Below are 18,735 nucleotides of genomic sequence, written 5' to 3' on the forward strand. Positions count from 1 at the left end.
CTCCCTCCCTCCCTCCCTCCCTCCCTCCCTCCCTTCCTTCCTTCCTGGTGCTTCAGTTCACATTGCCCACTATTCACATCTACAGAATCCAATAACAAGTCTATAAAAACAGTAAACACTCAATAGGGAGAAGAGTCTTCTAGCGATGCCTGCCAGGCTTGCAGGGAGCTGTGGGGTTGCAGCTGGAATGAGTGGTTACCATGTTGGGTGAGCTTTCCTGTGATACCTTGCCTCACCCATGGTCCTGTAAGTCACTGTCACCTAGGTTTCTGAACTTAGTAGCCTGAATAAAGTCATTGCTTCATCAAGATGGACTTAGCCAGAACTTTCTCTTTTGTCAGTTGTGGGTGCCTTGTGTGGTGTGAATATATATCTGGCCGAGTATCCCCAGGAAGTACCCTGCAACAGTGCTGCACTCAACCAAGCCCAGAACCAGACTCTGTTCCTCAGCTTCCTGTTCATATCAACATTATGTCACGTTAATATCTCATCTCTGTTCTTATGTATGCTTGCTCTTTCTTCGGCTATGGAAATTGCTTCCAACATGGCCTCTTGCCTTTGATCCTGCTCAACATCCTTGAAAGACTAATCTTTTTAAAAAAGGAAAATAGTATCCCCCCATTCTCTCACCTAAAACCAAAACCAAAGAGACTCTTTTCCCAAGCCATTGAGAAAAAGGGTTGAAAATTCGTCTGAAGCCCGCCTCACCATATATGAATCATTCCCAGCTGTGATGGTTTGAAAATTTAATTTTCCTTACAGATTGTATATTGAAGGATTCTATCCCAGCTGGTGGCACTATTTTGGGAGGATCTGGACATTTTTAGGAGGTAGGGCCTAGATGGAGAAAGTGGGCCATTGGTGTGTGTTTGAAGGTGGGGTCTTCTCTCTGTATCCCCTGATCATCACAAAGTGATCTCCTAGGCATGTGATCTGTTTGTTATGTAAAATCATGCACATTGCTTGAAATATTCTGTGTTCACAGTCTTTGGCTACAGGCTCAAGGCCATGGGGACACATGTTCATGAGGCCAGGGATTATAGTTTTAATTCCTGCCCAAGTTCCAAATAAATCAAAGTATCTTGACTCAGGATCTCTTGGATTCTTTACTGGTTTAATTGAAGTTTCAATTAGAGATTTTTGTTGCTGTTCTATATCCCACCATGCTTTCAATGAGAGTTCAAGGCTGACTGAGTCCCTGAACCCTTCTTAAAAATCCGGTTCCCATCCTCACTATGACAACCATCAACCCAGCCCATTTGAACCTCCCATTTCCTCTTTCTGTGTGGGGACCTTCATGCTGCATTGTTCAGCCATGACTTGAAATCTAATTTTAACTCTGAAAACAAGCTGTGATTTTGAGAACAAATAAAAGCTTTCATAGTTGGATCAGCTTGCTTCCAGGGTCACCTGTCTGACTGTGAGCATCCTTCTCTAATCCTAAAGAAGCAGAGTCAAGCCAAGTGTACCACAGTCCCCATCAGCTGTGGGGCTGGAGAGACGGCCAGACATTACACGCACTGACTATTCATCCAGAGGACCTGAGTTTAGTCCTGTCACCCAAAGGTGGCAGCTTACAAACCTCTGTTACTCAAGGTGCAGGGAGTCAGATGCCCTATTCTGACCCCCTCTGGTGGTACATAGACATACTTGCAGGAAAACATTGATGTCCATAGAATGAAATGAAAAAAAAAATGCTTGATTGGAATTTTCCTGATGTATTGACAAGGTATATCGTATTCAGTTAGGAAAGAACTATGGGAATTAAAAGGAGAGAGAAAAGGGCCTCTTACAAGTCATTGTGTTAGAGCTGTTGTTTGAATTCAACCTCACAGGACAGCCGTGAGTATACTAAAGTGTGTAATGGCGTGCACACTGTGAACCTGTGATCAAGTACAAAGGTACAGTCATCTAACAAGTCATTCCTAAAAACTTACAAACATGGTATGCCTGGTTAAAGTTGAGACATCTTGTCTCAACAAAACAAAACAAAACCAAGGGGGTTGGTGGTACCTGACATTTGAGGCTATCCTCTGCCCTCTGCTCATAAAATATGAAAACAGACAGAGACACATGCACGCGCATGCACACGCGCGCGCACACACAGTCTTTTGCAAAATTCAAGAAAAAAAATGTTAGAAATCTATGTAAGAGCTCTCCTGCAAAGTATTAGTTTAGAAGTTAGCAGATTGAGATTTTTTTAAATGCCAGCACTGGAGTTTGGTTTAGAAACCATCAAATCCGCCCCCTTCATGTCACGGCGGGGAGACGGTTACACAGACAAGCGAGAGTGAGAAGGAAGAAGGCGAGGAGAGAGGGAGGCAGTGCGGCTGAGAAGGCTCACACCAGAGCTTATTTAATATTCCGAGCTCACTGTGCATGCAGAACCCTGCACATAAGCACCTGCACGCGGGTCCGTGCACACACACACACACACACACACACACAAGTCTGTCTGCAAGTGTGCATGCTTGCAGTGGCTCCCTCTGGCACAGGTTGTGCATGGCGGCCCCTTCAATCCTCTCTCCAGGCTGACTTCGTTTCTCATGTACCATTAATGCTCCCCCTTAAAGCATCGGCAGTCTCTGGCAGCATCCCTCAAAGCTGTCTTGTGGGCTGGTCTTCTGTATTCTGTAGACGTAAGCTCTTGGCTGTTCTGGACTCTGTCTTCCTGCTCCATGCTTTGGTCTGCACAGAGCTTTGGTTTGTCCCTCTCTACACTGGGACAGCTTTCTGGGGGATAAGCCATGTTTTCCTGTGTACAACTATTTAAGACACTCCCAAACTGCTCAAGTTCCCTTCAAATGCTATCTATGTGTGCTGCTCCCAAGGGTATCAAGTGAAGCTGTGAGTTGTAAGTTTGGCCTTGTGAGAAGAAGGGGGGAGGCAAAGTCCTTCTGGAACTGCACAGAGATCGGTCCATGTGCCTCTGCTGAGGCATGGCTTGTCACCTGTGGGGAACCTGAGGATTCTCTTCCGTACCTTTGTCTTCCCCCCTGTCCCCCCAGTCCCCTGCATCATTGGGTTTAAGAAGAGAGTCAATGCTGGCACCAGATGTCATGAGATGGAGTTCAAGTTCAGAAAGGCAACTACTCAGGTCCCATTGCTTTGTTCAAGCAGGTTATGAAATCCAGGGTCAGAGAGCAATTCCCAAAGCCCCTCCTTCCTCTTCAGCATGTTAGCCAAGGAATGGCTCTCTAGTCTGCAGCCACTGCCAACTGAGCTGTCTTTAAAGTGTTCTCTCTCTTTTTGGAAAGGCTCACTGGTTATGCACTCAGGCAGTAGACAGGAAAGCAGTTTGGCTCTCCTGGCAGCCACAAGGGTACTCTGCAAGAGTGCCACATCATCAGTCAACCCATTGGGATCCACTGTGTTCCTGGCTGGAGGCTCACTAGAAACGCAGCCACGGGGGTGATGGAGGAATCTGCTGGGCCTCCAGGGTGTGCACGAGCCAGGCAGCCAGGACGGTCTGTAACAGAGTGATGTAGGAGACTACCCCAAAGCTGGAGTGAGAGCTAAGGCATTTAAAACTGGATGGAGCCACACACATTTTATCCTGGTTTTCCCTCTTCCTGTTATCAAAGCACCAAAATGCTGGCACTTAGCCCTAGATTGGTGAGCAACACCCAGCTGGTCATTACAGACTTAAGTTCTGAACTCAGTTTTATTATGGGTACGGGTCTTGTATCACCTCCACCAGATCACCCTAGCAGGCACATAGTTAAGTCTGGGCAATATTCTACAGATTCCTTCATAACTTTAGAGTGCATTGCCAACCAACTCTGTGTTGGATAGTTGTTTGGAACCACAAAACTGGCATCAGCTGCCCCGCCCCTGAGACATAGATTCTTTTGCTAGAATGGTAAGCTATTGTACACAGTGTCCACTCCCCAATCCGCGGCTTTACTCTTCATAGCTTCAGCTTCAACAGGGATCTAAAAAAATATATGAAAAGAAGTATTCAAGAAACAACCAGCAAATTAGATTGCTGTTCTAGGAACTTAATGAAGTCTTGAACCAGCCCTCTCTGTCTTGCCCAGGATGTGAATGAATTCTGTTCAGCATATCCACATCATATATGCTTCCTGCTTGTTACTCATTTAGCAACCGTGACAATTACCAGGACAGACTGTTGTGATGCTCTGGTGCTTCACCCAAGGGATCATTATTCTATTCAGTACTGCTAGTGTTCTATTTAGCGTCTGCGAAACTTACATGCATTTTAAATTTCATTTTGGATTTGTAGACTAAGGCTCGCTACTATATCCAGTTTCACGTCTATACGTCAACAATGAAAACCATTTTATTTACTGTAATTATATATAAATAATTACTTTAAACACAGACTCACTTTCTTCCGGGGGGAATTGGAAGAGAATCACAGGAAGACCTGGAGGAAACAGGCGTTCTGTGGTCTCCACAGACCCTTCTGTCATTCAGAGCTCAATCTTGTAACTTAGAGCTTCCCTCAAGACAGAGGGATGTCCCAGGGGCCACCCCACCGGAACCCGCACTGCTCAGGAGTGTCCCGGATAGCTGCATACAGGAAAATAGGGCAATGAGCAAGAAGAGTGTCATTATGCAGGGGAGTGTTTATGTAAGTCAGGTGATGTTTATGAAGATGAAGACAGGTGATCCTGAGAACTGATGCTCAAAATGTAGGCAAACGTTGCACACTGAGCACAGAGTCCCGTTCACAAAGAGCGGTGTCTTCTGGTCTCCTTGGAGGTTTTCAGGCTCCCCAGGATGAATGAACCAGGAGCTACTTGCCAAAAGGGAAATTTTCATTGCTAGGAGTCCTCACTGTGACCCTTTCTCCAGGGTATTCTGTACCAAAGAGGGTCTCTCACTCTGATGGCTCTGTCATCTCTGCCTGAACTGAGGTCCATAGAGTTTCATGGATAAAATGAGACCAAAAGATTTTCTTTCTTTTTCTGAAATTCAAGTCAGTCATTTAAGAAGGCAAATGTTTGAAGTTCAAAATGTCCTACAAGGCAGCCATCAACCTCCAGTCAACCTTTACTTCATGTGGGCTGTCCCTTTGCACCTGTGAGAGAACACTTAGAAGTGTTTTCTGTTAGCTGGAGAGCTGGCCTGAGTTTGGTTTCCAGCAGCAGCAGCCAGTAGGAGGGTGACAGCTTGTGGTAACTCCAGCTCCAGAGATCTCATACCCTCTTGTAGCCTTCACGGGCACTTGCACACATGGCGCTTTCTCTCTGTCTCTGTCTCTTTACAGGAGTGAGTGTGTCTGTCTGTTTGTCTACAGTCTGTAGGTCTCTCTTTTGAAAGTCCTTAAGCTTCCTCAGGCTTACATATCCATAGTCTCAGTCAACCATGGGTCAAACATCTTTGTTTAAGGGAACTGAACCAGTTGGGAACACATTCAGACTTTTCTTCTTTCCCTAAATGATCGATTTACAAATCATGTTTGTATAAACAAACATAATCTACGCAGCATTTTCTCAATAATATTGGTTATTATTAATAATCTAGAGATGGTTTGAGTCTGTGGGAGATTATGCAGAGTTTTCCTGAAAATTCTGTGACATCAGATGAAAGGTACCAAGCAGATTACACTTTCCGAGCCAACCCCAGGAATATGGACAAAAGGCTGCACTCGCTGGTGGCTTGTCTGCTGCCTTCTCATCCTGCATGGTTCCACACCTCACTACTAGAATCCAAAGAAGAGAGCCCTTAAAATGATAGACCTTAAGTTAGAATTGGCCTGTGATAAATCTGGTTCCCAGGGTGACTCTAGGGGGAAGGCCTTCCTCATGAGGAAAACTGCCTCGAATTACCTTTGAAGAGACTTCAAATGTTCATGGCAACATGAAAAACATGCTGTGTGAGGCTCAGAGGCTACAAATCCCAGTGGAACATAATAGGAACCACAGTATCTCAAATCTCCCTCTAAAGGAGGTGGTGCATTTCCCTACCACTCATTGATACACTAGGGAATACTGCTGTACAGGGATGTTAGGTACTACTGAATAAACATATCATAACAGTCACCGAAATGCAAAATATCAGGACTACTTTTATTTGTGTGTGTGTGTTCATGTGTGTGGGTGCACATGTGTATAACAGTATGCTTGTATGTGTAGAGAAAGACCAGAGCCAGAGGATAACCTCAGATGCTGTTGCCCAGGCTCTGTCTACCTTGCTTTGTTTGAAACAGTGTCTTTCATTGGCCTGGGACTTGCACATCAGGCTTGGCTGTGGCTGTTTGGCCAGTGAGCTCCAGGGATCTGCTTGTCACCTGTCTCTGCCTCCCCAGTGCTGGGCTTACAATTGTAAACTACCCAAGTCTTTTTCTTTTATTAAAATGTGGGCTCTAGGGATTGATCTCAAGCCCTTTACCAATGGAGCCGTCTCGTCTCCCCAGGCCCCCATGTTTTTATTCCACTAGAATTACCCCTCATATCTAAATGAGGTTAAACATCACAGACAGTCCTCAGATTACTGGTGTTCAGGATGGTGGAGAAGGCATCGATGCTTCTTTTCAATGTGGTTCCAAGTGCATCCCTGGCTCACCCGCCAAAAAGAACCACACTCAGTTTGGGAAAAACAGAGCAACTGTACACTCCCCTGAAGGACCTTGATCATCTGGCAAATTTGAATGATAATTGCTCCGTCCTGCATTCTTTCTACTCCATATTTTGTTTTGCAGAATTAAAAAAAAAGACAGAAGAACATAATTTGTTCATTACTACAAGATCTTCAAATATTGTTTCCGAAAGAGCAATTAAAAGTGAATTAAAAATGAATTGTGGGCAGTTTTTGAAATGAGTGCTTCATTTCTAAAGCTGTTGAGATAAAGTTCAATTGAGCCTGCAAGAGTTCTCTCAAAAGCAATTTTGGAAACCGAAGTACTGTGCAAATTGTAATCACAAGGGAACTGTCATCTACTCAGCTCAGCTATCGGCTCTGCTCGGCTCTACAGCCCAGGGCCTGTAACAAGCACATCTGCAGCTGCTCTTGATGTTCCCACAATAACACAGAGAACAAAAGTTAGGGTGAGGTGCTAATTGGAGCGGGAAGAAATCAGAGCCACAATAAATGTCAGGCTGGAAAGGCAAGCTGGCCACTGCACAGCAAACCTGGGTCAAAAAGCTTCATCCTGCTCTTTATTTTGCAAAGTCCAAATACTTATCCTGCTTTCTATCTGAGGAAATTGTGGTGGCTTTTCATGGTTCCCAGGGAATCACTGTGGTCTTCATGGGAACCTACATACATGTGAGACACACACACACACACACACACACACACACACAAATCATTTAAAAAGTTCTCTTTATAAGAGCTTGCCATTGGATACCTCCATTCATTCATGAATGTGGGCTGTGTGTGTGTGTGTGTGTGTGTGTGTGTGTGTGTGTCTACGTGTATACTGTCTACAAGTCTCTCTTGTGAACATTCCCATTCTTCTTCAGGCTTCATATCCATAGACTCAGGTGTAAGTCAGGGAAAGACTGGTTTTTTTCAGTGTTTATTAAGTGAGGCACCCTTAGGGGATGATGCTGTCTCCAGCAAACGACTTCTCCAACTCTTCTTTCAGTTTCTGATGGCCATATCTTCCTCTATTCCTAGGGCTAAGACTGATGGTCACTTGGCTGACATAGTTATTTTTATGGGTCTAGTTGATTGAGCCCAAAGCTATCAAGATAGCTGGTTAACGAGTTTCTTAGTGTGTCTGTGAGGCGAGGGTGTTGCTGGAAGAGTCAGGATTTAGAGCAAGAGGCTGGAAAAGGCAGGTGGGCCTCTTCCGTATAAAATCTCACCACTGATCCATCATTGGCCCCAACAGAACAGAAGATCAAAGAAGGATTGTATATGGTCTAGATCTGAGTGTTCCGGTGGAATATGGGTCTTCTGCTCTCCAGGCCAACTCTTAGTCCTCAGATCTAGACAGAAATTGGAACCATCAGCTCCAAGAATCTCAGCCCTTCAAGACAGATCACCTGCTTCCCCAGAATATAGCTCATAGTCAGTGGACCACAGGACTTCTTGGCTTCTACAGGCACACAAAGAACATGACCAGGTCATTTCAGATGTAAGAATCTACCTATCTTAGTCTATCATCTTTCTACTTATTTCTCTATCTCTGTCATCTGTATACTTACTTAGCTATCATCTATATACCCACCAACCATCTGCTATCTATCTATCTATCTATCTATCTATCTATCTATCTATCTTCTATCTACCTACATATATTTATCAACTTTCATCTACCATCTATCTCATCACCTACCTATTATCTACCTGTCATCCGCACGACTTCTATGCTGCCCTCTCTCTACCTATCTACTCTCTATCTATGCACAACCTATTTGTCCTTCTTCTTTAGAGAAACTTCACCAGAGCTGCCCCACTCTGTGACCGTCCTAATGTTTCCCCCACGTAAGCAGAGTATTTTAATGAAGAAACCCTTCTAATCATATGATATTCTATCTTTCCTCAAAAATATAAACAGTAAAGGTGAAATGCAAGTTTAAGAAGTAGGCATAGAATGAGCTGGCAAGATGGCTCAGTGGGTAAGAGCGACTAAGCTTTAAGACCTTAGTTCTGTACCCCAAACCCATATAGTGGAAAGATGACTAATTTTCCAAGATGTCCTCTGACCTCCACATATACACTGTGGTGCCTCTGTGCCCACACATACACAAATACAAAATATTAAAAATTAAAAAACTAAAGAATAGACATGAATTACCACTAAAATATAAATTAATTTTGTGAAATAAAAAGAAAAAATTAGGAGGAGGAATGGAATGAATCGGCAGTAAGGAGAGGGAGCTTGGCACAGCCTTGAGCTCAGGGTATCCTTCTTTTCTTAAGATGAACTCAGACTCCTCCATGCTGCTGTGATTGACCCAATATCAGTCCACTGAGGAGGCACTGGCACTACAGCTGCCTTAGAAGCTCAAAGACAGCAAAGAAACAACTAGACTGATCACACAGCTCCTCATCTTTGTCTTCATGTGTTTGGTACTTTCTCCCCTCCTCTCCCTACTGCTGGGAGCCTGTCAATCAGCCCCAGATGAAGTCAGAACACTTTGAAAAGTATTTCTACCCCAGAGAAATCCCAGAAGCAGATGCCATCACTAGAGAATTCAAAGAAACATCTGAAGAAGAACTAAAATCGACCCTTATAAAGCTCGTCCAAAACAGTAAAGAAGATGGAGCAAACTGAAGGCCATTCATGGCGCCTCCTTCACTCTTTGCCACAGACAGCAATAACACTCTAAGATGGGGAACCCACAGAAAAATTCCTAAAGCACGTCCTAGTGAAAGTTCTCTCCAAAGAGAAAGTTATTTTATTTTTTATTTATGAGCCCATGTATGTGTATGCAGGTACATGTGTGTGTGTGTGTCTATGTCTCTGTGTGTTTGTGTGTGTGTGTGCGTGCGCTCGCTCGCACGCGCTCACGCATGGATGCTCATGCACGGGGTGGGGGGGTACCTACAGGAGCCAGAAGAGGGCGTGAGAGATCCCCTGCACATGCATGCGTGCAGAGTTGGGTCCCTGCAGAAGCCGGAAGAGGGTGTGAGATCCCCTGGAGCAGGAGTTAAAGGTGTCTCACTGGAGGTGGACGCTCAAAGTGGAACTTCAGTCCCTTGCAAGAGCGGCAAGTGCTCTTAACCACGGACCTATGTCTTTAACCCTGAGGTAAAAGTCCGTGATAAAAGTGGCAAACTTCAACACATTGAAAGGATCATCCGCCATGACCACCATGCTGAATCGGGAGAGGGCTTAAGCTTCCGTCATGCCCTGGTGGAATGGAGCAGCATGCAAATGAGCAAACCAGCAGGGATGTGTGCATTTGATTTCCTCTGCTCTCAATTGTGATGTGTGTGACAAGCTGTTTGAGATTTCTGCCTTGACTTCCCCACCATGATGGATTGGAACCTGGAATTGTGAATCGGCACGATCCCTTTTCTGCCCTAACTAGCTTTTTCTAAGGGTCTTTTTCGTCATAGGGCCAGCGGTGAAACTAGAGCAATGAAAGACCACATGAAGAGTATGGGAGACACACTTGGGGGATTGTCATGCAGCATTAACATGAAGGACATCCTGTCACCACAGCATGGATGAATTTTACTGGGTGACGGACACGATGTGACGCGTAGTCACATGAAGACCTACGAGAAAATATATTATAACTCTATTTGCATGGTTACCTAAGCTAGCCAAACACCTGGGAACAGAGAGTAAAATGCCTGTCAGGAGCTGGAAGAAGGAGACAGAAACTGTCCCACTAGGACAGTTTGGGTTTTGCTAAATAAAAAGCAAAATAGAAATCTATTGTTATGGCAACATGGGCAGATCTATCACAACACATAAATCCCAAGGTGGAAGTGATGGTTTATCACATCCATGACTTCAGGGCTACTGAGTCATACCCTGCCTCAAAAAAAAAAAAATCACACTTAAAAATGTATATTTTAAGGCGGACTAACTCTGTGATGCAACAGATAAATAATTTGGTAGCAAAACCTACTCAGATACACTATCATAAGTTAGCTATGGAGGACCACAAGACTCAAGATGAGGTTGTTACTTTATACAGGGTGTTCCCAAAACCCATCTCCACCCAACCTAAAAGGGGGGACTTCTGCCCCTAGACCAAGCAGAGAGGGGCCACCCAGAACCCCCTCTGACAGGCAATCTGAATTCTTACTTAGGCTGTGAGGCTAAGCACTGCAAGGGAATATCAATAAAAGATAAAAATATCTCTCTTGGTTCCCTGAGGGACAAGCCTGACTGCATAGGGGTTGATGTCAAAAGTATCCCCTCTCCAGGAAAAAGACATCGGGATGGGTATGGCCCTCATGCCTCACTGGACAACGACAGGGGGACTGGAACCATTACAAGGTCCCCTTCAAATACTGGAGGTCAGGCCTCTATCCCCGCCTTCGCAAGTTTAGACTTGCCACAGCCCTTCTATACTTAGAGAAGGGAGGAGGAGATGTCAGGGGCAGCCCTGCTTACAAACTGTAGGCCTAAAATCAGCCATAGGCCTAAAATCAGCAGTGGGCCTGTCATACATGTATACTAACACCAAGTCTTGGGTCTCAGTGGAAGAACATTGGAACAGATGGCTATAAGCTAATGTCAACGGGCAGCTTTTGTGGAAATTTATAAGCCTGAGTGGTCATGGACCTTGTAAATAGGTAGCCTTGGCAGACAATACCAGCTTAGATGGGGACAAGCGAGTCATAGGCAGAGTCATGGTGACTTGTCCCCTGAACCTTCACCCACCTGGTTCTGAAGATATCTGTATTCCCCCTGAGCACTCACACTCCAGTGTCATTCCCTTCCCCACGTCCTACCTTTCTGTAATTATACCCCTGTGTGAATTAATTATGATTTGAGAAAAAATTAAAAAATAAAAAAAGAATGAAAAAAATGTGTATTTAAGGGCTGGGGAACAACTCAGTTGGAAAAGGACTTGAGTACAAGCAGGAGGGCCTCAGTTCAGCCCTCCAGAGTCCACATAAAAAGCCAAGTGCAGTGCTACACACTTATAATCTGTGCACTGGGAAGGCGGAGACAGAAGGATCCCTGGAGCTTGCTAGCCAACCAGTCTAGCCTTAAGGGTGAGCACCAGGGTTAGTGAAAGATGTTTCAAATTGATGATGATGATGGTGGTGATGATGATGGTGATGATGATGATGATACCATACCACAGTGGAATTCATAAAGACAACTAGTGTTGACCTTTGGCCTCTGCATGTGTAGGCACACACATGCATGTGCACCTTCACGTATACATGCACACAGACGAGCACATGTACACACAATCCATCCATGCATACACACGTACACACACATTTGCTTCAGTGGAAACTTGAAGGGCAAGCCCACCTTTCTGTCTTTTTCCCCTTTCACATAGGTAGACATTTAGAACTGAAACACCATACACAAGTAAATCTCACCTTCAGGGTTACTATGCCTACTTACCTTCTGCATTCAGGAACAAAGAGAAGGAGATTATTATCTCCCATAGTGCCTCATTTGCCTGTCAGGAGAAGATGAGATATGGGGGCTTCACTTTGGAAGGGGCTTGCGGCCATCTCATTAAACCCTGTCAGTCAAGGAATGTTTTCCCTTCCATTTCTGATAATCATGCATCTTCTATTACAGTGCTTCACGGGAAACTAATTGCTTTTTGGAACTAGTTGAAAAGATTTAATTTCAATGTTGATATTCATCATCTGTCTATCTAGTGCTAAACATGCCTGCTAATTCTAATTCCACCTTTGCAGTGGCCTCCAGGAAGTTTCATTCCACTAAGCTATGACAATATTTCCAGAGTTTGCAGGCCAACTCTGCCCTCTGTACCCAGTTGCAGCTTTCCTTCTGGGTCTATGTTTGCACCCCCACACTTACTTCTTTTTACAGAATAAACTCACATTATGTAGCATCCAGTTTGACCATAGTATCCTAACCTTGCCTTCATTTTTAACCTGCCCAAGAGAGGCTTCTCTTTGCTCTTTGGTGCTTCTCTCTCATATACAAATGGTTTAGAACTCTTGTTGCTTTTCTTTTTTAAAAAGATTTATTTATTTATTTATTATATATAAGTACACTGTAGCTGTCTTCAGACACCCCACAAGAGGGCATCAGATATCATTACAGATGGTTGTGAGCCACCATGTGGTTGCTGGGATTTGAACTCATGACCTCTGGAAGAGCAGTCAGTGCTCTTAACCACTGAGCCATCTCACCAGCCCTCTTGTTGCTTTTCTAAACAGTTGTTTTATTTTGAAGTGTGTGTGTGTGTGTGTGTGTGTGTGTCTGTGTGTGTCTGTGTGTGTCTGTGTGTTCATGGAAGCCAGATGACAGTATCAGATTCCCCTGGAACTAGAATTACAAGAAATTGTGAGCTGCCCAGCATGGGTGTTTGGAAGTAAACTCAGATCCTCTTGCAAGGATAGAAAGCACTCTTAACTGCTGAGTCACCTAAGATCAAGCACCAAGCAGGGGAGATGATTCAGCTCTTATAGCTATGCAAAACTGAGGTCTGGAGTTTGGATCCCTAGAACCCACATAAATCCTGGGTGAAGGTAGTGAGGCCCATATATCATTCCTGTGTATAGGGGAGGGAGACAGGAATTCCAGGGTGAGCTGGTTAGTCAGACTAGCTACTTAGACTGGCTAGTTAGGTTGGCAAGCTCCAGGTTCCACTGAGAATCTACTCCTCAGTATGTAAGGAAACTCTTGATACCAACCTCAGGCCTCCACAAACATACATATATGCATGCATATTCATATATAGTGTACATCTCCTACACATGAGAACATACAAGCATGCATGCATGCATACAAACATACACATCATACACACAGACAAATGAATTTCAAAAAAATATTTCCAGGACATGATTTAGCACAGGTCTGTTTGAAAATATTCCCCTTCTCAGTATTTCAAAGCTGGAGATTCCTAGGGAGGGGCAAAGCTCACTAACTCCAATTTCTTACCTACCTCCGTGAGGTGCTGGCCCCAGGCAGGTGTGTGCAGGCTACTGAGCACAGTGGTGCCTCTGCCAGCTAACTTGGCCAGCTTGGCTGTGTTAATTTGAGCCCAATACATTGTAAACACAGCAAACATCTTTACTTCCACAATATGATATTCCCTTGTTAGGGTTTTGACAGTTTATTAATGCTCCAGCCATGACTCAGACGATAGATTTCCTGTGATAGGGACTCCTGAGTGATGCTCAGTGGATTTCTAACACACTCCTCTGAGAAATTCAATACCCAGCACAACAGCTCACCAATCTCCTCAGCACCTGTGACAATTAATCAGCCTATACCCAAACCTCCATCACAGAGAGACAGAAAAATGAGCAATAAATCACTGGTGGCGTTAAGCTAAGCTATTAAAAGTGTAGATGGATAAATGTTGAATACAGAGAAACTTTAGAACATTAATTACTTTTTGCAATGATGTCATTAATTATTTTTTGTTACAAAATTTCCTTAAATCTTTCTGCACCTTTATATCTACTGGGCGACCAATTGTGTGCAGACAGTATTAAAGACACCGCAAGAATGAGGCTAACTTCTTTGCTCTGGGAACCTTGGTAACGTTCTTAGAAGAAACTGTCTAGAGATTCCCTGAACAGCACACATGATAAGCACGTGCAGCAGAGTTCCAGCCTCCTTCCATGCCCCCAATTCCTGCCATTTTATTCACTTCCCAGGTAACTAACCTCCAGGTGATGGTTTTGCAAAATCTAATTTTAATATAAAGGTTTCTGTAAGTCCTGAAACAAATTTTGATAATTATTCTATTTAATAGGATAATAACGGTAATTGCAAGAAAGATAATTAATATATCTGGTGATGGACAGTCTGGTTGTTTCTAATATTTCTAGTATATAAAATAATTAAATATTTTAAAATGCACATATAGTTAAACATTATATAATTATTAATAAAGTATATAAGATTATGTCTCAGGGTTTCTATTCCTTCACAAACATCATGACCAAGAAGCAAGTTGGTAGGGAAAGGGTTTATTCAGCTTACACTTCCACATTGTTATTCATCACCAAAGGAAGTCAGGACTGGAACTCAAACAGGTCAGGAGGTAGGAGCTGATGCAGAAGCCATGGAAGGATATTACTTACTGGCTTGCTTCCCCTGGCTTGCTCAGCTTGCTTTCTTATAGAACCCAGGACTACCAGCCCAGGGATGGCATCATCCACAATGGACCCTCCTGCCCTTCATCACTAATTGAGAAAATGCCTTCCAGCTGGATCTCATGGAAGCATTCCTTCAACTGAAGCTCCTTTGTCTGTGATAACTCCATCAGTTTGTGTCAAGTTGACACACAAAATCAGACAGAACAATTGACCCCTTGTGAACTTGACACAAACACATCACTATTAACCCTCAACATTTACTTTCTTATTCATCCCGAGATCTAAATAACTTTAAAAGTCTCACAGTCTTTATAAATTCTTACATATTAAAATTTCAATCCCTTTAAAATATCCAATCTCTTTTGAAATTCAAAGTCTTTTTACAATTAAAAGTCTCTTCATCATGACCTCCACTAAAATACTTTCTTCCTTCAAGAGGGAAAAATATCAGGGCACAGTCACAATCAAAAGCAAAATCAAGCTCTAACCATCCAATGTCTGGGATCCACTCATGAACTTCTGGGCTCCTCCAAGAGCTTGGGTCACTTCTCCAGCCCTGCCCTTAGCAGCACACACCTTGTCTTCTAGGCTCCAGCTGCCTGTACTCCACTGCTGCTGCTGTTCTTGGTGGTCATCTCATGGTACTAGCTTCCCCAAAACACTGCTGTCTTCTGCTGCAACTGCACTTTCACAAATAGCCTCTCATAGGCTCTTTTCATGGAGCTGAGCCTCAACTTCTCTGCAAGTTCTCTTCAGTCCTGGACCTTTGTCTGCCACTGAGACTGCACCTTCACCAATGGCCTCTCCTGGCCTCTCACAGTGCCAAGCATCAGCTGCTACTCCTTCACGTTTCAAAACCAGTACCACCTGGATGACTCTTATACATTAACAAGTCTGGCTGCCAACAGAAGGTACAACTGTGGCTGCCTCTGGAACACAGCTTCTCTGTGCTCTCAGAAAACACTTCCCAGAAGATTTCACCTTACCTACCAATGCTGGTCTCTTCTTAATCACTGCTAATTTCTTAGCTCCAGCTAGCCAGCATCAATTGTCCCAGTAATGCAAATGTTTCGCTTTAGTTCTGGTATCTTGTTGATCACAGTTGATTCTTCAGCCCCAGCTAACCAAAACCACAGAATCTTCACAATCAAAACCGAAATGGCCCTGATAAGTGTCTTTAATCTTCCCTCTGAAATTTCACAAGCCAGGCCTCCATCTTCTGCACTGTTCTCAACATTATCTTCCAAGCTCCTACAGAACATCCCACAGAGCTCTTAACACGCAATGAATGGCTCTTCTAGCCCAAAGTTCCAAAGTCCTTCTACAGTCCTCCCCCAGATATGGTCAGGTTGTAACAGAAATACTCCACTATGCTGGTACCAGTTTGCCTTAGTCAAAGTTTGTATTCCTGCACAAAACATCATGACCAAGAAGCAAGTTGGGAAGGAGAGGGTTTATTTAGCTTACACTTCCACATTGCTGTTCATCACCAAAAGAAAAGAGGACAGGAATTTACACAGGGCAGGAACTTGGAGGCAGGAGCTGATGCAGAGGCCATGGAGGGTGCTTCTTACTGGATTGCTTCCCCTGGCTTGCTTACTACCAGTTTAGGGATGGCACCACCCGCAATGGGCCCTCCCACCACTGATCACTGAGAAAGTGTCTACAGCTGGATCTCATGGAGACATTTCTTCAAGGGAGGCTTCTTTCTCTGTGATAACTTCAGCAGCTTGTTTCAAGCTGACACACAAAAACCATTCAGTACAGATTATTAATAAATAACTAAATATGCATATAGATATAGATACAGTATTGCTGTGATTAATAGTTTTTTTTTTATTAAGGATGCGTGAATGTGTGCAGGAGTTGAATTCTCTGGTTGGTACAGGAAATGCGAACGTTGAGTTTCTCAGTTTGCTGTGTTTCATTTTGATGGGTTCCTCCAGCAGTGATACTAGGATTGCAACCTCTTTGTACATCCTGAAATGAGAAGCACAGCTCCATCACACCATCCCCATCATGACATCTGCCTGGCCTCAGGGAGAAGAACAATAAAGGCCTCTGCAACCAGGAATGAAAATGAACCTTTCTTTCTTTTAAGTTGATTTCCTTAGGTATTTTGTTACAGTCTTGGTAAGCTGACCAACACACAGTATAATTCTGTTTTTCCTTAAAGTTGATTATACCAACCTATATTTCTAAATATATTCTATTTAATGGATTCTTGACCTCCAAGCCTCAGTCTAGTAAAATTGGGTGTCAGCCAAGAATGGCAGGTGTGCTGACAGAGTAGAAATCCATTTATAAGTCCTGGTGCATGGCCCTTCCTCCCTTTCTTCCCACTGAGTAAACAGAAGACACAGTCTTACATTTCATCCCTACCCTGCCTTCCCCTGTGGCTTATGCTTGTATTTTGTGTCAACAAAGACCTGGGTACATTCATCTCTGTATGTTGCATCCTGTTTATTGTAAAGCTTATCAGAAGTGTGACCTTGCAGGCAAGCTTGGGGTGGGTGGGCATAGCATAGCAGAGTTTTGGCCAGGCTGGTGAACAGCTCATCTAACAGGTTTTGGCAGGAGTCTGTGTTTTCTGTCCCTCTCTAGTGAGGCCTAAATCAGCTCGAGGCACCTTTGAAAATGAACCTTCTGAGTTTATTTCTCAGCGGTGCCTTTGTCACTGGACTAACCTAATGTCTTCTTTCTCTAGCACTCTTGGTCCTAGGGTGCTGTGTGGTTACATTTTATTACACTCCGTGTGATTTGTGTCCTTGCGGTTTTGTTTACAGTAATTATATCTTGGCTGATGAGTGAAGGAGTTGTCTGATTTTCTCTGTCAGGCTTTGTCTCATAATTATACTAATCTTATGAAGGGAACATATGAATCATTTTCCTTCATTCTCTGGAGAAGACCATATAAACTGTAATGATCTTTCTTGTCAGAGCTGGGGAGAGCTCAGATTAAAAAAAAAAATATGCTAGGACTCCAGCGTTCTTCATCAAAAAGTTTTGAATAGTATGAGGGCTATTTATGACACATCATCTATGTTAGATTAGGTAAATTGCTGACTGGAATCCCCTTCTCCATTAATCTAAGGTTTTAAACCCAACACTATTACTAATATCATTGTGTTAGATTACTATTATTTTCTTTCTTTTCTTTTTGCCCCAAACAGAGACTAAACCTATGAGCTCATGCGTTTGGGTCAAGCGCTCTACCCCTGAGCTGCATCTCTCCTTAATCATCCGACTATTACCAAGGAATCATTTCTATGGCTTCTTCCCCCAACCCCCTGCTCTTCACCTGTAATTTATTTGTTTCCTCTTTAATTCTTAGTCAATGTTGCAGAAACTTCTGGAAATGTGTTTTGATAACTGTACCCTCAAAGACTCAATCTTTGTCCTGCTAGGGGGATTGGTGTCACTTTGTGGCCTTATGCTGTGCCCTGCCTCCAGGAAGAGGCCACATGTTGAGTAATTATTTAAAACTGGCCTCTGGTTCATCCGACTACCTAAGCTGCAGCGGCTCTGCCTGGCCCAGCAGCCATGTTTCTCGGCCTGAGGCCATATGCGCACTGCAACTAGAACCGGCCCGCCAGAAACACCAGCCCTGCCACCCACGAGATGCCAGTGTGAGAGATGGCTCTGCCAATCTTCCACACTGTCTCCACAAGGCAGGGCATTGCCCAGACTATTCTGCCATCCATGCGGGCCCAGTAAGAGAATGAGACTCTAATTCTTATAGATTAATCAAAGGCTTTATATGTTTGATAATGATTAATAACAAGATGCCCATACAAGGAGAGTTGTATCCCAATTAGCTAACATAATTATAAGTTTATAAGTTGTTCCCCACGAGTGCTCTCCATACCTGTGTGGTTCTCCATCCTCCTACCTCTCTGCCCTCTCTAGCTCCTCCTCTTCCTTTTTTTCTTCCTCTCCCAACTCCTCCTCTTCCTCTCCTTACTCCTCCCACCATAGCTCCTCCTATAGCCACATCCTTCCATATGAGTGTCAATGACTGTCTCTAGCCTAGGAGATTCCTGCAGAGAAAGGAATGACATTTGTGTGCAGTTGGGT

This window comes from Grammomys surdaster, unplaced genomic scaffold (assembly GCF_004785775.1).
Source record: "Grammomys surdaster isolate TR1022 unplaced genomic scaffold, NIH_TR_1.0 211, whole genome shotgun sequence".
Lineage (NCBI taxonomy): Eukaryota > Metazoa > Chordata > Mammalia > Rodentia > Muridae > Grammomys > Grammomys surdaster.